The following is a 20,763-nucleotide window of genomic DNA, read 5'->3' as shown; positions in this document are numbered from 1 at the left end:
AATAGTTTATTATTGTCCCATTTTACTCAACTACACATAAAACGTCCCAAATGTTACCTTGTTCTTCCTTTCTCGTTAGGTGTCTTTAGTTTGATCAATCAATGAGCACTGGTAAAGCACCCATTAATAACATCAACAGTGCAATCTATTAAGATACAATGGGCGGGAAGCTATGTATGCATTACGGTTAATTCTTAACAACAACCTTGTGAGTAGCTGTTATCTGTATTTTACAGCATGAGGAACAAATCCCCAAGAGGAGAATTGACTTGTCCTCAGTCACAGTGAGTGAACTGCAGATCTAGGTTTAACCCAGGGTAGTTCATTTCCAAGCCCATCTCCTTTCTCCCATGCCATTCTGTTGCTCAGTCTCCTACTGTGTGCATCCAGCTCTGATGAAACAAAAATCGGAGATCTTAAAGTTCTATTTGGAGTGACAGATTGGAAAGAAAAAAACCAACATTGTGTGAACCTATCCAATAAATACAATTTATTGTTACTTTCTTGGGGACAACATCTGAAAGAAGCACTGACTCACCTGAAGAAAACCATGAGACGTGTATGCTAAAGACTAATTCATCAGAACCATGCCTTTGTGCTGGATAAAACCACAGTCCTTTCAAATAAAGGAAATCACCCACATTCTAAAAAGTAAATTTTGTGTCATCTGCCTGATTTAAGCAACCCAGAATACTATTCCAGGCCCTCAAAACTACCATATGTTTCATTTCCACAGAAAGGTAGCTAATGTAGTGTAGAAATACTGTAAAATCCATTGCAACTCTTCCTCCTGAGAAACAACAGAAGGAAATGACAAAGAAATATACAGTAGTCTCATTTATATAAACTTTCCCTGAGGAAATAGGTGGAACTAGAAACAAAGGCATATATAACATGCCAAGTACTGGTGGTCAATACAGCACAAAGTCTTAGCAAACATTTTGTTCAAAAATAGCTTTTAGAATATCAAAGCCATTAACAACTTTTTTTTAACACAAGAATTCTGGTATAATAGGTGTGGTCCTGTTATTATAAATGCCAAGATAAAAGAGCTAAAATAATAACAACACATTCACTTTTTGATCCTAAAATAAAAACTAGTTGGATATATTTATTGCAGTGATCTCACAAAAAGACCATTACATTCTCCTTTTTGTCCCCCAAATTTCTTAAGCACCATTCCCATGTTATTTTTACATTTAGGAAAACTATAAAAGTAAAAAAAAATAAAAACTAGAAAAGATAAAGAATGTTATTTATATTTTATCTCAAAAGCAAAACGACATCCTTTTTCTATTTCTCTTTGATAGACTATTGCATATTTTCATGAATTAGATGAGATCTCTTTTAATGTATTGATATCTGCCCTTCAAGAAATGACAGGTAACTTTGACCAACAACCTTTTTTCCAATTCACTATGAAAACTGGTAAATCATCTTTATGTGATTCCACAAGAGTAATTCTCAAACAAAAAAACCAAGAAACCCTCAATCAAATGTAACCAGTCATCAATTTAATACTCCATCCAATTTTTTTGTTTGTTTAAACAACAGTTTTACATTGTTTTCCAAACAGTTTCTCTTTGGGGGGGGGAAAAAGAAGAGCTTCGGTAGGTACATTTTTTACAAAGTGAAAACTGTTAACAAACAAGTTACCCTGACAAATAGAATTACCAGGGACTTTCCATATGACTTGAGAGTTCAATGACATAATTAACAATAGGCTGAATTTCAAAAAAAAAAAAAGGAAAGGGGGGAAAAGAGAGTCATTACCAGGGACAGCACTGTGGGAAGGTTGAAACTGTGGGGTTTAGAAAAAATGAGTTTCTAGTTGTACATCTCCATATATATATATATAGACTAACCACTGCAATCTGTCTTTGTACAAATAACTCTCCTCTTTCTTTTGACAAGGTTAATGAGTGATAAGAAGGCATCCACACAATCCATTTAAAGTCATAACTATATAACTCCAAGATTCTGCAGAAAATACCCAAATTTAATTCTAAAGATTAATGCATAATCATTTCAAACATGAACATGGAATATAATTATGCTCTTAATGTTGAATGTATAATGACTTTGTGTTAAATAATTCTATTACTCACCTTAGTTTTTCCTATTCCATCTGATTCAGTAATTTGCTTTCTAAAGAACATATGCTTAGTGGGAGTAAACAAGACACTGGAGAAGTACATTCTCCTCTTCCTTATTAATGGCATCATTAAATCTGCTTATTTATAGACTCAACTATCTGACCTCATGGCCTACATGGATAAATGGATTTGTTCAGTTTTTAATCCTCAGTGTGTGTTTAGCAGCAGTTAACCAGAGGGAGATAATAACAATAACAAACAAGGGAGATAAAATATGATATTGCATTTTTTGTTATTTTGACTTATGTGAACCTTAAGTATGATAAGGTTTCTTTGTGAGTGAAATTGGAAAAATATAAATCTCATGTATTTATTTCCATGGGAAAACTAAATTTGAATTATGCAAGTCAGATTTCTACAAGGTATTTAGAAACATAGCCCTTGTTAAAAAAAAATATATATATATATATAAACACTTTGATTCTATCACACAAATTATTTTCCAGATTTAAGATATATTTTATAATAGCAAGTTGATTTATAATTTGAAACATGTAAAATCTTTCCTAGGTACAAATAATTGTTACTTCTTCTCTACTCTCTAAGGTGTTTATAATCTTATCATTTCTAAGAAGACTTCTTTAAATATTAAACATCTATGTTATAAGTAATACTTTTATGCACTGTTGGTGGAAAGGTAAATTGGTGCAGCCACTATGGAAAACAGTATGGATCTTCCTCAGAAAATTCAAAACAGAACTACCATATGATCTAGCATACGACTTCCGGGTATATATCCAAAGGAAATAAAAAGAGGATATCAAAGAAATATCTGCACTTGCATGTTCATTTAAACATTATTCACAATAGCTAAGATATGGAAACAACCTAAATGTCTATCAATGGATGAATGGATAAAGAAGATGTGACACAGATAGATAGATAGATATAGATATATTTATAGATATAACCTATTACATATATATAACAGAATACAGTTCAGCTAGGAGAAAAAGGGAAATCCTGTCATTTGTGGCTACATGACTGGACCTTGAGGGCATTATGCTAAGTGAAATAAATCAGACAGAGAAAGACAAATACTGTATGATACCATTTACATGTGGAATCTAAAACAGCTGAACTCAGAGAAACAGACACTAAATGGTGTTAACCATGGCTAAGGAGTAGAGAAAATAGGAGATGTTGGTCAAAGAGTACAAACTTCCAGTTATAAGATGAATAAGTTCTGGAAATCTAACGTACAACATGGTGACTATAGCCAATAATAATCTATCACATACTTGAAAGGTTTTAAGAGAGTAGATCTTAAATGTTCTCACCATAAAGAAAAGAAATGATAATGGTGTTAGTTAAAGCTACGGTGGTAATCGTTTTGCAATAAATAAGGGTATCAAATCAACATGCTGTACACCTTAAACTTACACAATGTTATATGTCAATTATATCTCAATAAAGCAAGAAAAAAATTGTTTCCACCACAAGACAATGCTAGCTCACATTTTTCATCTTATTTTTTTAAGTCACCAAATCTCCACAGATATTCTACCCCCAAATTTTATCATATACAAAAAGACTCATTTTCACATTTCATCTAAGATTATATAATGCCAGGCTCTATTTAAGGGATGAGGTTAGTATGGCCTTTATTTTATTTTTATTTTTTTAACATCTTTATTGGGGTTAGTATGGCCTTTAAAAAGAGAATAAATATTTTCAAAGGAAAATATTAGACCATTTTTAAAAGCAGATGATTAGAAAATATGAAATTATTTTAAAAGTTTTACAAATCATATTTTCAAATTTTTACAAAAGAAGTACAGTACTCTAAGTGAAGTGATGAGTCAAGCCGTGTTCTTTGGTTAGTTAAGCAAGCAAGGTTATATGTAATCAAGGACCAGCTAAGTCAGAATTTCCACTAGCAACTTTCTTATTCCCATTACATGCTGACAGAGTTAATATTACATTCAGGGTCTGCTCTAAGAGTAATGTGTTAACCATTGGGTTTTTTGCGTGTGTTTTTTTTTAATTCAGGTAAATTTTACTAAATGCTGTTTTTACTCACTACCTAAAGGGGTGTTAATACAGAGAGGTCCCATGCCAGGACGGTATAAGGGAAAGAGCCCAAATCTAGGGATCAAAATGCTTCATTCTAGTTTGAATTTCTCTGTTAAGTAACTTCACACCTCTGAATCTCAGCTTTCTTGTTTACTGATGTTGAATGAAGAAAACATCCAAAGTCTGCTTTACAGGGTTCTTGTGAGTATTAAAAAAGAAAGTGATTAGTACTTTGTAAAAGTGAAAACCCTAGATAAGTATAATTATCATACTGCTTACTGAAATGTTCATGACAATTTGAAGAAATTTTACCACATCTTAAAGCTCGAAAGTTATCAAGAACAGAAATGAACAGCAGTAATTAATTTTATATATACATGGAGTTTAATGAATTATTATATAATTTTTTTCTTCTCAAACAAGCATAAGTCACATCATTGCCCATACATTTAAATGTGTCAAGGAAAAGAAATCAGGTAATTTAGTCTCCAAAACATCAATTCAAAAACCCAAAAAATCTTCAGCCTTTTCTATAAAAATTCTGATGGTTCTCACACACGTTAAAAATTTTTGAGTAATAATAGTTCAAAGGAAAATATTAGACCATTTTTAAAAGCAGATGATTAGAAAATGTGAAATTACTATAAAAGTTTTACAAATCATATATACTTACAATTCTTTCAGAAAGTCTCTATGAAACAGTACTGCTCCTTTGACTATTTACACTTCGAGAATGTTAAACCGACTTTCCTGTCCTGTTACTGACTCTTCTGTTTATCATGTGTGTTAAGTGCCAGGCACTCCTTACCTCTGGCAAATATGTAAAAGAAGGAATTCACTGGTCTTACAAAATCATTCCGGGAATGATCGTGTAACATTTTCACAGGTCCTTTTTCTGAAGAGAATGTGTTTTGCACGGTAGTTTTAAAAGTAACTCCTTACCAAGCAATTTTAAAACCGGAGAACTCAATGTTTTTGTCTCCTTTATAAAGTTATAAATACTTGCAGATTCTCAACATAGGCAATTTTTTAAAAAATTTAAGCAACAACTTACTAGATAATTTAATCATTAGATGGTAGTGTTAAGAAACACATCCATATAATAGTAATGAAAAAATTATTTGTAGATAGTGTGAAGAAATCAGATTCAAGAAAAGATCAGTCATTTAATTTTGTAAAAAGGAAAAAGAAACAGGTAAATTCCCTGCAGATGCTCCAGTTGGTTCAAGACAAGCACCATTTTCTACATGGAAACCCCGATACAGTCAATGGAAGCTGATACTTGAGTTACACAGCTTCACCCCACTAATCCAGAACGATATGAGCCCTGATGTGAATCAAGTGTAATCTGAAAGGGTTAGTTTTATAGTCAGTCCTTTTTTAAATCAAAGTTCATCTTTGCAACAATTCAGATCTTTCTAGGATATTCAAAATCAAATACAGATTATTCAAATAAAAACAAAAGAAACTTTGATCCAAAATTACATGTCCCATTATTTTCACTAATAGAAGCATTATTTTCACTAATAGAAGCATTAGTTCTTCTTCCATATGTGCAATATTGAATCTCACGCAGCTGTAGCCTAAAATAAAACTGAGAACTTCCACTGGGAAGTTCTGGGACTTCCTTTCGGGTTTTGATGAGACTCAGTGTTCTGAGTCTCTAGATATTTTTCGCCAACATCCCTGGCCACAACAAAACCTCTTTAAAAGAGTAACTGTAGTTTCCATCTCTATTTTCTTACCTTGTATCCACTCAGAAGTCCACACCCATCTGGCTGCCACCCCCTAAACCCACTAAGATAAGGCTGTCCTATGCTTTTATCATCACGAGTGATGCTCGTTATTTTGGTGGATATTGAAGAAGAGGCCTCTTCTCCATTCTTATCTCCCTTGACTTCTTCGTAGTATTCTAAACATCTGATACTGTCAGTCCTGAAATCTTTGCCTGGAAGCAGATTCCTACATGTCATACATTCCACTTTGCCAAGACAGTCCCGATTTGCCTTTGTTGTCCCAGCTTTAGTATTTAAAATCCAAATCCCACTCCACCCTCCTTTCACTCTCAAAGGTGTCCCCGGCTGCACAATTGCATGGTCACCCTACCTGGGTACTGCTACCCATTTTCTTTACATCTCCCAGTCGCTATCTAATTAGGCATCCTAAACTTGACAATGCCAAAAGTGAAATCTTTGTCTCTCCTCCCTGAGTCTTTCCCATCTCAATAAACAGCCCCACTCAAGCCAAAAACCTAAGAATTAAACTCGAGTCCTCTCTTTCCCTCATTGCCCACATTTAGTCCGAAATAGATGCTGCATCCATATACTCAATCTCCACTACAACCATCCCAGGTCCACCCACCACCCCCTCCCACCGGCAACGCCACTACAGTCTCCCTGCCTCTGCGCTCACGCCACAATCCAATCTCTTCCAAAAACTTCCACAGTGATCATTTTAAAACATAAACTATCAATTCATTCCCTGTTTTAAATCCTCCAAAGGCTTCCTACGGCTCTAAGAATGAATCCCAAAAGCCTCATCCTTGAATGAAGCCCAACAAGACTGGCCCTCTCAGGCCCTTACAGCGCTTTCATAGCCCCCTGTGCCCCAGCAGGCTTGGCTTTCTTGTAGGCCTATTATCCATAAGCCTTCCCAGTCTTAACAGCCTTGCCTTTGCTGTTCCCAAGACCTGGGATGCTTTTCCCTTTGAACTTTCCTCATCACTGAGATCTCAGCTTGTTGTAGACTTTCAAGGATCTCATCTACAGTAGCAAAGCAGTTGCTGTCACATCACCCTATTTTAATTCTCTTCAAAACACATATCACTGTTATTTTTCTTTGTATGTTTTGTTGGTCTGGCTGTCCCCCGCAAAACCAGCTCCCTTCAGAATCTAAATTCTGACAAGAGATACCTTGTCAGTCTTTTCACTGCAGGACATCTCCCAGCCTCCCACCGACACTCAGGCCCAGGCAGGGCTGTGTCCTCAGAGCAGGAGGGTCCCCTGCGAGCACCTCTGCCAACAAGGCCCTTCAGCTCCTGCAACAGAGACCGTACACACCAGGGCTCCTCCACCAGTCACTGTCCCAGTAATTCAGTCTACGAGGAAAGAAGAAGAGTTTTGGGGATTGAGCTCCACTAGTTTAGATGCAAAACTAAAAGCAAAGTAAGAGATGTGCAGGTGGGAAATGTGGGTCAGGCCTCCATCTGTGGAAAGTTCTCCTGTTGTACTGCTCCTGAGGTGTGAGGCCTGTTGAGAACAAAGCTTGCCTCATGCACTTTTCATATTTTATGGGGTAAAGTTATGATAACTTTTATTCCTTTTTTAGTTTAGGTACATATTTACAGCATCACTCCCCTGTCCTACAATCCAAGCAAAGTGCTACTTTTGCTAAATGTGGGGCAGTCTATCAAGATAGAGCTGACCACCTAGGCTGATTCCCAGCCTAGTCACTAAGTGGCTGTGTGATCCAGGACAAGTTACTTATCCTCACTCTATCTTAGGTCCTCATCTGTGAAATGGGGTGGTAGTAATGTGTACTCAGGAGTAATATAGAGAAAGTCCTCAGCACAGTGCCTGCAGCACTGAAATGGCAAACACTTATTGAGCTTTCTAATGCCCCAAAGAGAACATAAGCAGACCTTTGTAGTAAACAATTTAGAAAGTAATTCTATTCAATTCCCCCTTTAAAAAAGAGGTAAATCAGTTTAAAATTTTTTTAATTTATAAGTTAGTAGTCAATTTAAACTTAAAGATACACACACACACATATATATATATATATATATATATATTTTTTTTTTTTTTTTTTAAGGGATTCTGAGTGAGTCACATGGAAAAGTTTTGAGATTTTTCATGAGGGCTTTTCCTAGACCAACTTTTTTAGTGTGGCTTCCTCTTGGAAAATAATTAATAATTAAACATTAGTTGAAGAATTAAATATTATTTTCCTTGACTGCCAGGATACTGGGTTATGAGCTCTACAAAGACATCATCACCACAAAGTATGGACAGGAGCTGCAGGACTCCTATTTATTTAGCAACCACTCCACTTTTGTGTATTTTCAGCTTTGTGCCTGATTTAGAAACCTAAATACTGTTTGCCCTGGGCGGTGCTGCCAGTGTCTCCGCCAGGCTAAGTGGAAATCCAAAGGCAGGGTAAGCAAAGACACAGTGGAGATGTTGTGTTTTCAAGAAGATACGTTGTCACCTTGTGAGGTCTCTGGGCAAGGGGTAAATATAATTTCCAGTTCATAATGTGTTCTTCCACTTCGTCAAACTCTAGAACAGACACCCTTTAAGAATACCTTGCCTGTGATGTGCATATTTTCCCCTTGGTGTTTCTTTCATCTTGGGAGAATTTTAAATACACATACACCCCTCCAGAATTTCACCAGCGGTGAGTAGTAATATGTTCTCCTCTGTAATATTCTGAACTGCACAATGTTGCATTTTAATTGCAAAAGTAATTTTCACGACTTTAAAATCAGAAACATGAAAACAAGATTCAACACCTTATACGTAGATCACAATGAATAATGCATAGAAAATAGCCATTTACCTACTTTGTGTTAAATGATTAGACTTTTTTTAAATCAGAAAGTCTTATTTTTTAGGTGCCTCATATCTATATGACAAAAACATCACAATAACGGCCCATGTCCAAAGAAAAAAAGTATGTGGATACTTAACGAGAGGGGTTGGAACAGTTTTGTGAAAGGGTGCTGAAAATAAGGTTGCTCCTAATGAGTTGTACAAATGTTGGACTAACATTCTAATTTTTAGATAAAGAATGCTTTGACATCATCATGGGGCTAAGGACTGGCTCACATCCACTGGACACTTACTGCACAGCAGGTTCTTTGTACAATGCTCCTCAGGCCCCGTTTCACTCTCCTCACAACAACCCACAAACAGGCACTCTGCCTGTTTGCAAGATACTTAAGGATAAGAACTACTTAGAGAGTCTTGTCAATGAAGTAGTACAACTGAGGGGCAAGATTTGAACCCAAGCAGTCTGACTCTAGACCTATGCTCTTGCCCGCTAAATTTAAAGTCAAATTTAATTCCAAATGTGCTCCAAATTAAATCTTCCCACCTGATTTTGTTTCAAAGGGCTTCACTGTGAAAGAGTGTATCTATAAGCACTCTGTGCTCAAAACGTTTTTTTTTTTTTAGAAGGCATAAAGGAACTACACGCACAGAGAAAACCAATAAAACAGATACTTTTCAACAGATATCAAGAGCATAACTAGGTATTCAAATGTCACTACTGCTTTTTAAGGAAAAAGTAAAAATGCTTTTCTAAATAAATTGATAATATCATGTATTATCAATGCATATAATTTTTAAACCTGAACAAACTCATATATTATTTTATAATGGTATTTTTTCTTTAGCCTCAGAGAAGACTATACAGTAGAGAAAAAGGGAATTTTTATCCTTGTAATTTAGGACATTTTTTCATTTAGATGATACTTTTAATTCATCTGTTACTCTGCATTGCCTTTTACTTTTTTTTTTTTTTTTTTTTTTTTTTGCGGTACGCGGGCCTCTCACTGCTGTGGCCTCTCCCACTACGGAGCACAGGCTCCGGTCACGTAGGCCCAGTGGCCATGGCTCACGGGCCCAGCCACTCCGCAGCATGTGGGATCTTCCCGGACCGGGGCACGAACCCGTGTCCCCTGCATCGGCAGGCGGACTCTCAACCACTGCGCCACCAGGGAAGCCCTGCATTGCCTTTTACTTTTATGTTTTACAGTTTTAGATTTCCACAGATTACAAAAGTGTGAATAACCTTGATGGCTAGCACAGTTATAGCCGTTCATTCTCAGTATTATAAAAGTTTAAGAAAATGCCTGACCTACTTATTTCCAATTCTGTGAGGTTGTTTTACTCCATTAATAGAATTACTTATGTTTTAATATTAAAGAAAATTTCTAAAATAGAGCTGCTTATCCTTAAATAAACTCTCTATGATGGTTAATGTTTTTTGGGTTTTGGTGTTTTTTGGTTTTGTGGGGTTTTTTGGCTGTGCCGCATGGCTTGTGGGATCTTAGTTCCCCGACCAGGGATCAAACCCGCGCCCTCGGCAATGAAAGTATGGAGTACTAACCACTGGACCACCAGGGAATTCCCGTTAATATATTTTTTTAAAAAATACTCACCTGATCAGAAAATCAGTCTAACAAACTGAAAAGTTTTATTATACCACTATATAAACTGAGCAATAAGGATCAAACCAGAGTACTTCCATTATTTTGCAAGCTATGACATCGAAGTATATACATCAAAAACCAAACAGAAAACAGATTAGTGGTTGCCGGGAGCTGGGGAGGGAGGATGTGGAGTGACTGCTTAATGGGTATGGGTTTCCTTTTGGGGGTGATGATGAATGTTCTGGAACTGGATAGTTGTGGTTGCACACCACTGTACATGTATTAAATGCTACTACATTATACACATTAAAATAGTTAAAATGGTAAATTTTATGTTATGTGTATTCTATCACAATTAAAAAAAACAGCCAGATATTTTAAGACTGCTATTAACATAACAAGTAGATTTCTGATGAAAGATTTACACCTCATAACAGCAATTAGGATATAAAGGTAACATGTCTATTAATATACCACTTAATCATAATGTTTAACAAAAGTTGAACATATTAGAATGTTTGAAATAGTAAGAAAATCTATTGCAAGTATAAGTTTTATCTCCTAGAAAATTATAACTTCCCAAAGAAAGTTATATATAAAATAAAATGGCTAGGTTTAAAATGTTATCGATAGTTGGGCTTCCCTGGTGGCGCAGTGGTTGAGAATCTGCCTGCCAATGCAGGGGACACGGGTTCGATCCCTGGTCCGGGAAGATCCCACAAGCCACGGAGCAACTAAGCTCGTGCACCACAACTACTGAGCCTGTGCTCTAGAACCCGCACTCCGCAACAAGAGAAGCCACCGCAATGAGAAGCCCGTGCACCGCAATGAAGAGTAGCCCCCACTCACCCCAACTAGAGAAAGCCGGCACACAGTAACGAAGACCCAATGCAGCCAAAACTAAAGTAAATAAAATAAATAAATTTGTTTTAAAAAAGTTATCAATAGTTCAGTAAACTGTCACGTTCCAACATTTTTTTCTTATATTATACAAAGGTAAGATTAGTATGTGAGTATGACGACTATGTATTTTTGGACTTCCACAGCAATAATCCAACAATAGATGCCAACATTCCACAGGTCTCTCAGAAAGGCAGGGTGCATACCTCTCAGGTTGTGGGCCGTGGCCCTGAAAAAGGCCATCCAGTTAATCAGTGTCAGAAACACGTGCCCTGGCTGGGCTGGCCAGAACCAAACACTAAAATCTCTTCCTCCATCTCAGACATTCCAAACACATCAAAGATTAAGAGATAATGGCATCAGACATTCTAATCTTGCAGCAAGAGGTAAGAATGAAGTTCAAACCATCAAACACTACTGATGGGAGTGGATATTGTTACACTCTTTCTAGGCGCCAAACTAGGCCATGAAGAAGAGAAGCAGCAGGTCCAAGTGGACCACTGTAACCTTCTCAGGATTCTTTTCTCTCCTCAACTCATGATGGTTTCTCTCATTTCATAGTGTTCACAGCACTGATCTCTAATTTCATTCATATTAATTTTATGGACTGACTAAAATGCTAAAGTTTCATTTATGTGTGTTTTATATTCCCAAATACACTTTAAGACCCTTGAAGAAGGGAGTGCTATCCCCACAGGCACAGATGCAGAAGCCACACCATAAACACTTGACAATACTTATAATCCTAGATTGTCTTACTGTTCTATTTTCAGGTCTGTATTTTGTATCTCTAACTAAATTTTAAGTTCCATTCTTTCAAAATAATTCATAGATATCTCTTTAGTCCTCCCAAGTTCCTTACACACTGCTAAAGCATATAGAAGGTGTTCACATATATAATTATTTTGCATGGCTGCTTCCATGAATTCCTTTGGTGGTGTGTGCACATCCATTGTCCAAAGCACTCCTTCTAAAAGGCCAGTTCTTTTTTTTTTTTTTTTTGCCACATCGTGCAGCATGCAGGATCTTAGTTCCCTGACCAGGGATGGAACTCATACCCCCTGCAGTGGAAGTGTGGGGTCTTAACCACTGGAGCGCCAGGGAAGTCCCTAACAAGCCAGTTCTAATGTTAATCCTCTGAGAAGACATCCCTAACCCATCCCCCTTCCTCCCAGTGGAACATTCTAGCCCCCTGCCCTGTGTTCACTAAGCCCTTAGCAGAGGCCATTCACAAGTAATCAGAGTGCAAAAGCTCTATATGATACTTATGAAGCATTTATCTGTTTCCCTTCCTACACTGTGGATTCCTTTAGGGCAGGAAATTTGTCGTTTTCATTTTTCAATTTCATTGGTACCAGAAGGGTCAATAAATGATTTTTAAAATGATGAATATAAAAAGTAAACGGATATAAAAATAAGGGTATTTAGACATTCATGAGAAAACTTCTAGAGACCCTCATGAATGAATTGAAGTAGTCAAAGATTTAGAGTTGGGTTTTTTTGTTTGTGTTTTTGTTTGTTTTGTTTTCTTAAAGGAAAAAAAACAATAGCTCTTTATGATGAAACAGGGAGAGCCACAACTTCCAGCAGGGGAAGTTACATCAAATGTTTTCCTGTGTGCTAGGAGATCCAAAAGTGAGAGGCAATGCAATTGCTAGTAGTTGCTATGGTAGCAAAAATAAACCTTGTACAGAATTTCCAGTCATCGTTTAACTATGCTATCTACTCGCTGGGGTGTTTTCAGTGGTGTTTGAGCCCAAGAAAGGAAAAATAACATCTGAGGCTTATTCTCCAGGAAGAAAATAGGAAGCTGATATATGGGCAACAGCTGAGGTCTTCCTCAATTAAAACATAGCTAGAGGGGCTTCCCTGGTGGCGCAGTGGTTGAGAGTCCGCCTGCCGATGCAAGGCACACGGGTTCGTGCCCCAATCCGGGAAGATCCCACATGCCACGGAGCGGCTGGGCCCGTAAGCCATGGCCGCTGAGCCTGCGCGTCCGGAGCCTGTGCTCCGCGATGGGAGAGGCCGCGGCGGTGAGAGGCCCATGTACCGCAAAAAAAAACAATAATAAAAAATAAATAAAAACATAACTAGAGGAAATCCTAACCCCCTCTCCCCAAAAGGCGGACTTTTTACACCAGCCATGTATAAAATAGGAAGCTAATGGTAATAAAGGGACTGAAATGAAGCAGTGACATTTAAAAGATAATACATCTAACTTTTCAGATGAATATTATGTCTTAAGTTCAATTTACAGTTTTCCTAAGTATAAAAATAATTCTAGTTAACAAAGTTGTCCTTGCTGCATGGAGAAATAAATCAAGAGTATTTGAACACATGGGCTTCCCTGGTGGTGCAGTGGTTAAGAATCCACCTACCAATGCAGGGAGCACGGGTTTGAGCCACGGTCCGGGAAGATACTACATGCCGCGGAGCAACTAAGCCGCTGTGCCACAACTACTGAGCCTGCGCTCTACAGCCCGTGAGCCACAGCTACTGAGCCCGAGTGCCACAACTACTGAAGCCCGTGCGCCTAGAGCCTGTGCTCTGCAACAAGAGAAGCCACCTAATGAGAAGCCCACGCACCGCAACAAAGAGTAGCTCCCGCTCGCCGCAACTAGAAAAAGCCCGCGCGCAGCAACAAAGACCCAAGGCAGCCAAAAATAAAAATAAATAAATTAAAAAAAAAAACTTTCCCTAGACCCATATGAGGCTTCTGGAGAAAGTAAACCCCACAAAATTGCTCTATTATTGATTTCAGATGTTCCTCTCTTATGATTTAGTCTTAATTTCTGTAACAAAATCTGAAATAAACTATTAGAATTTGAAAGTGTAAGAAGCCCTTTTGTTATAGGGAATAAAAATAACAGCCACCGTAATAGACTCTTGTCAGTTGCTTCCTCAATATCTATTTCATACTTCTTGTACAGTTTAGCAGTTCTGGTGACTAGGGAAGATTGATTTCCATAAGCTAGCCACATAAGTGGGCCCTAATGGCCTAAAATAAGCGGCAAAAATCTCACAACCTTACTACTGTGATTGACAATAATTCAAGCCCAAACCAATTGGAGGCTGGCATTACTCTAGTCATAGGAATTGCTATGAAGACCATGGCTTAAAGCTGACCCAGAGTGAAGCCCAGGAGTCTTTTTTGACAATCAGGGGAAGAGAGACTTTCTTCCCCAAGAAAGATTGATGTGCAGACGTGACATTTGGAACTACTGCATCTATTGAACTATCGTGCATCAGAAGGCCTGGATTCAAATCAACTTGGCATCTTCTTCTTCTTCTTTTTTTTTTAAATGTAGAAAAAGATGATAACAGTAACTTCCATGGAGGTTCAGAAAATTACATGAGATATATGCAGAGAATCTGCCACCAGGTTATCCAGGCCCACTTTCTCCCTCCAGTAGCACCCACTAGCTGGAGGACTGAAAAGGGGGATATTATAATTTCGGCTGATTCAGGTTTACAGTTGGTGGCATGTTGAGCCAAAGTTTGTCTAGGGAGAAAAGAAAACTTGAAACTGAGCTGGCTGTTGAAGGCAGTTTAAATGACTGACCTGGGAGGTTAGACAGAACAAAGAAATAAATGCATAAGAAGCCAGATAACTAAAAACATATAAGAAGAGATGTAAAGAGTAGTAGAATGGGTTTAGTAGGAAAGAGAGGATAAGACTCTGTAGAGGACTTCCCTGGTGGCGCAGTGGTTAAGAATCTGCCTGTCGGGCTTCCCTGGTGGCGCAGTGGTTAAGAATCCGCCTGCAGGGCTTCCCTGGTGGCGCAGTGGTTGAGAGTCCGCCTGCTGATGCAGGAGACGCGGGTTCGTGCCCCGGTGTGGGAAGATCCCACATGCCGCGGAGCGGCTGGGCCTGTGAGCCATGGCTGCGAAGCCTGCGTGTCCAGAGCCTGTGCTCCACAGCGGTAGAGGCCACGACAGTGAGGGGCCCACGTACCGCAAAAAAAAAAAAAAAAAAAAAAAGAATCCGCCTGCCAATGCAGGGGACACGGGTTCGAGCCCTGGTCCAGGAAGATCCCACATGCTGCGGAGCAACTAAGCCCGTGTGCCACAGCTACCGAGCCTGAGCTCTAGAGCCCGCAAGCCACAACTACTGAGCCTGCGAGCCACAACTACTGAAGCCCACGCACCTAGAGCCCATGCTCCACAACAACAGAGAAGCCACTGCAGTGAGAGGCCCACACACCACAACGAAGGGTAGCCCCTGCTCACCACAACTAGAGAAAGCTCGTTCGCAGCAATGAAGACCCAATGCAGCCAAAAATAAATAAACAAATGAATAAAAATTTAAAAAGAAAAAAAAGAATCTGTAGAGTGAGTGAAATTTCTGATTTTATCATTTCAGAGGTATGCTAATTCCAGTAGCAACAAGGGAGATAGCTGGCAGGACCACAAGAGAGGGGGCTTTTGTTTTTGTTTTTAAAATTAAAAAAAAAAAACACACACACAAAACATTAAGATAGAATACTCCATCTTAATAGAGACCATGATGACAGTTTAGAGCGACTGAGAAAAAACTGGCAGGGGAAGGGCAGCTATTTTTCTGTTAACTTATAAACTGGTATCTTATTATTTTACTAACTAAGCATAAAAACTTTTAAGAAGATAAGTAAAGAAAAAAGATGGAAAGACTACACAAGGAACTCCAGAAAAGAAAACATGGTTTACATGGCCAAGAGTGTTTGGCCAGACAGTATCAATCTCCAAAGTAGTGAGAATTGGTATCAATCTCTAAGGCAGTAAGATTCTTGATTTTTTATATCCCCTCTGGCAAGAGTACAGAATATAAAGCAAAAACAGGGCACAGGGAAAAACTAGTATTGGTATTACCTCTGTGCTTAGGAGAATGACTATCTTCCAAAGGAAACACAATGTTCTTGAAGGGCATGAATAACGTGGACAAGCAGAGGGAGGTGTGTAATGTGTTTATCCCTGAGTAGAGAGGTTCAGAGGGTACAGCTGAATACTTAGCCAATCCCTTAATTCTCAAAAGTCTCTATATTTTTAGCATTGTATTATTTCTATTCAGATTTCAGAATAGGTGAGAAGATTAATTTAATTACTACTTAAATATCTACCTGAAAACCTATAATCAGCAAGCCTATTTCTCACATCAAAATCTAGATTGTAATTGCAGATATTCTCTCTGCAATTACCCCTTTTACAGGACGTTTTCCAAAATAAGTAATAATTGAGTGTAACTGGATAATGCTCAGCTAAGATTACTACTTACTTTCCTGCCCTTAAGTTGATGGACGTTTTATACATATTGGGCCAATTACATAACCATGAACACTTCCAAAACAGCCAGCTGGTTTTTTTAGCTTACCAGTTGTGCTTTTTTTTCTTTTTTTTCTTATACTCAAATGCATTGAGAGGAAACAGATGAAGGTGATAAAAATACAAATATCAAGATAAAAATATGAATACAAATTCTCTATAATTAAACATGAACCAAAGACTCCTTCCTCAATTTTTTCTCTTAGCTTAGAAACTGGTATCTTATATTTGCTCACTAAGCATAAAAACTTTTAAGAAGATCAGTAAAGAAAAAACTGGAAAGACTACACAAGGAACTCCAGAAAAGGAAACATGGTTTACATAACACAGCAACGGTCACTGAGGGAAAGTTCTGGAGGACACTACTTCTCTCTAGAAGCCAATTCAGCTTTTGACAGTTTTAGGCACCTGAACTAAAAACAATGCCAAAAGACACAATTTTAGCTTAGAAATAACTTCCTTCCTTTCCACACTTTTGCATAACTTGAACTATTGCCTTATAATGTGCTCTCCAAAAGATAACTCCCATCAGAAATCTCCAGGAAAATCCACATCTAAATTACTTTCCATCCAGAAATAAGGTATATATAAATACAGAAGTTTATATTGTACACACACACTTTATTCTCTGCAGCTACCTTTGAAAAAGTACTCTGCTGAATACTCTCCCAGAGTTATATCACTAACTACTTTTTTCCGGTACTTTGGGATGAAGAACTAGAGTTTAGCTCTAGCAACCCTTGCTCCATTTGCTATAATATCCAACCTCCTAAAAATGTTTTTTAAAAAAGTATAACTGCACATATTAATCAAATATTTATTTTAAAAGTATTTATTCACCAAAAACTTCCCGAATGGCATGGTTAAAAAAAAATCTTTGTGGTTACCAGAGGCAGGGGTGGGGAGGGGCAGAATAAAGGTGGTCAAAAGGTACAAACTTCCAGTTATACGATAAAAAGGTACTAGGGATGTGATGTACAGTATGATCAGTATAATTAAGACTGCTCTATGTTATATATGAAAGTTGAGATCAAATCCCAAGTGTTCTCACCACAAGGAAAAAAATGTTTTTTAAATGAGATTACTGGATGCTCACTAAACTTACGGTGCTCATCATTTCGTGATGTATGTGAGTCAAATCATTACGCTGTACACCTTAAACTTATAAAGTGCTACATGTCAACTGTATCTCAATAAAACTGGAAGGAAAAAAAATGAACACTCATCCTAACAGCAAACAGATTATATCTAGAAGCTGCTAACATATCATGATGGCAGTTTCTCAGAAATTAAATAATTGTTAGGAAAAAAAAAAATCTTGTCAACTATATATGTACTCCCTCAAAACACTGGAAAAATTGGAAAATCTTCCACAGGACATAGGACCAGAAAGCCCCAAGGTGATATTTTAATGAGGGTCAGAGGTGAGGAAGGTCAGGAAATGTGGTCATGGAAAACAAAGCCAGGTCTCCTCCATCGCCATGATTCTTTTTTAATGGTATTAATGGTAGGATGGACATAGTGGACTGGAGCTCAACCTCCATACCAATGTCCTTCCTGTGTACCTTCCTGTATGACAGAGGCCAAAACCCTAACACGTTTCTTTTTCCAGGCTCCCTTGCAACCACGGGTCTACAAATTAGATATGCAGGCACGAGATTAGGAAGAAGAAAGTGAGCTAAGCAAGGTTGTGAGACGCTGGGTTTCGCTGCCACAGCACTCCTTTGTCCAGTAACTAATCTCATGGGTATAAAAAAGCAAAGCATGGATGGGACACTTTTTTTCTTTCTGCATCACAGTGATACTCTAAGGGCAGCTTCTCCACCTTCCTGACTGTAGCAGAAGCAGCAGTGCCCCTGCCAGGCCAGATAAAAGGCGTTAACACACCTAACAGCCTAGCCTAGGTCCTGCTGCTCTTAACTGCCAACACTTTTATCAATATCATTCCCTTCTTTTCTATTTAAAACAGCTAGGTTTTCTTTTATGTTCTGAAACTGAAAACTGATACTACACATTTGTATTAAGATATTTAAAAAGATAAGTGCTATGCATGGGTTTGGATTTATGGCAGGCCCATCCCCCTGGGCCTCACATAGTGTCCCATGCTGGAGCAAACTGGCTCAGAACCATTGCCCGGCTTCTGCCTGTAGGCTGCAGGCACTGAAGCGGGTTGCACAGTGGGGAAAAAAATATATATAAGTGCTCAATTATTTTATTTTGTTAATCCAAATCCTCCTTTGATAAACGCATAAGAGAGGCTACCTTAAGTAAGGAGTAGATCCACTTCCCAAACCAATTTCCCATTTGCTCCTGAAAGAAGAGTTAGGGTCTTGGTTATCTCATAACTGAAAATGGTCAGCTTTTTACAAAGCATCATGACTAAGAAACATATAACACAAGTTAATACCTAGGGCCTCAGGCTCCTTTACTCACTATGTGACCTTGGGCCTCAGTTTCCTCAATGTTCAAAGAGCTCAGTACCAACCACACAGAAACACTGCTAAACACTATGTATTAAAATTGCATATGTAAAGTAACTTAACAAGCACTAGATGCCATAAGGGGGGGAAAAATTCCATTTTCAAGTCACTTAAAAGTTCTTTTGGCTCAATAAGACTTCTAGGAATACTTAAAGTTTTGAAACATCCTTTTTTTTTTTTTTTTTTTACTAATGCTGTGTATATGGAGACAACACTTTTAAGCACATACTCTTTATCTGTGAAGATCCTACCCTTCAAAAACTCCTGCCCGAAAATCAGTATTGGGGAAGATTAAGTGACCTACTGCTGCCCCACCCCAGGGTTAATCCCTTCCATGACCTACAATACTCCAGACCTCTCCTTGGAGTGGACATTCCATGGGAAGACACACCCTGTAGTTCCCACCCATAAACATTCTTACCACGAAACTCCACTGAATTTCCAATCAGGGATCACTACTCAGCCTAGGGTAAAAAGAATCACCACCTTTATCTTGTGCCCCTTAATTCCAAAAGCAGTCCAGAGATAATATGCTCCTAGACGCGCCCCCCACCCCAGCAGCAAAGGGCAGAAACTCTTAAATTTACCCTTGTGAGCCAGACCTACCCCCAAGTAGATTATGATTCAGGTCTCTGAAATACCCAGTATATCCCTTTCTGGGGTGACTTGCACACTATTTATATTGTAGAAATAAACGGAAAATTTTTTTCAGCTGGAAGAAAACCCTGATACATGATAGTGGTTTATAAAAGAAAGGTTTTGGCCTTTTCTTTAAAATATAAAACTAAGAAAGAAGGGATTTATACCATCTTAGATTTCCAGCACTATCAAAACTGAATCTTTTACAAATGTGATATATTTTAGCTAACAAGACTTAATTTCAAGTATTTTTGCATGTAATTTTGACATACATTTTATTTTGCCAGAAAATTCTAGAGGAAAACAAATGAGAGACTTTTATGATAATGTTTTACCCTAATTAATCTTTGTTTTTGCATGGATCCTTACGACTCAAATCACTAGTGACCAGGAAACATGCTGTACTTTGAAAGATTTTTGTTTTTATAGCTTCCATGTTAAGTTCTACGTGAAATTCCCTTCCAATATTAATGGGTGTACATGTGATGAGAAATAAAAAGGAAAAAAGAATCCTAGTATTTCATAGAATAAGAAAGACATTTGTACGAGAAACCATTCAGCAATTCAAAACCAAGTACAGTGCCTATTTATAGCAGGCTGAGGTTAGTACCATTTTACTCATCAGAAAAATCAATAAGACCGTAAGTATTTTCCTTTATAAAGCACGAAGTATGAACATCATTAGGGTCATTCATTATAAAGGCAGTTTTCAATTACAAATTAAAGATTTGTGTGTGTGTGTGTTTTAAAATTCATATTATGAAAAGTTTTACATGATAGTTAAACAATTTTACATAAGTTATTTAATTAGTCAATCATAGTTAGGCCCCCCAAATCATATGGTTTTCTATTTATAATCACCAGGTCACATATACTTAGAAGAGGAAGAATGAATTTGAAGGAAGTAACAGCAGAACTCTTTGTTAAGCAAAAGAATTGTCTGCCTTTTTAAGGTGCCAACTGCTTAAAAGGAAAAATCCAAACCTCAAAACTGAAGTTGAGCCACAGCCTTGTCATCTGTATCCTGGCAATAGCGGTACCTAAATCATTCCATAGATGTAAGATAAAAGAAAATTGCACTCATCTAAATGCTACGTATGAAGAGTAGAAGGAATGT

The 20,763-nt window shown here is 37.8% G+C and overlaps 1 protein-coding gene and 1 non-coding gene across 8 annotated transcripts in view; one reads left to right on the top strand and one right to left on the bottom strand.

Annotated features, from left to right (window-relative positions):
- The window catches only part of COBLL1 (cordon-bleu WH2 repeat protein like 1), a 163,771-nt gene that overhangs the window by 91,261 nt on the left and 51,747 nt on the right, over positions 1 to 20,763 (bottom strand). The window lies entirely within an intron of this gene.
- Positions 18,576 to 18,707, top strand: LOC117313068 (small nucleolar RNA SNORA42/SNORA80 family). The gene has a single exon (XR_004527531.1). It is a non-coding gene; the product is annotated as a small nucleolar RNA SNORA42/SNORA80 family (small nucleolar RNA).

This window comes from Tursiops truncatus, chromosome 7, assembly GCF_011762595.2.
Source record: "Tursiops truncatus isolate mTurTru1 chromosome 7, mTurTru1.mat.Y, whole genome shotgun sequence".
Taxonomy (NCBI): Eukaryota; Metazoa; Chordata; class Mammalia; order Artiodactyla; family Delphinidae; genus Tursiops; species Tursiops truncatus.
This window is presented reverse-complemented; position numbering and strand designations above follow the sequence as displayed.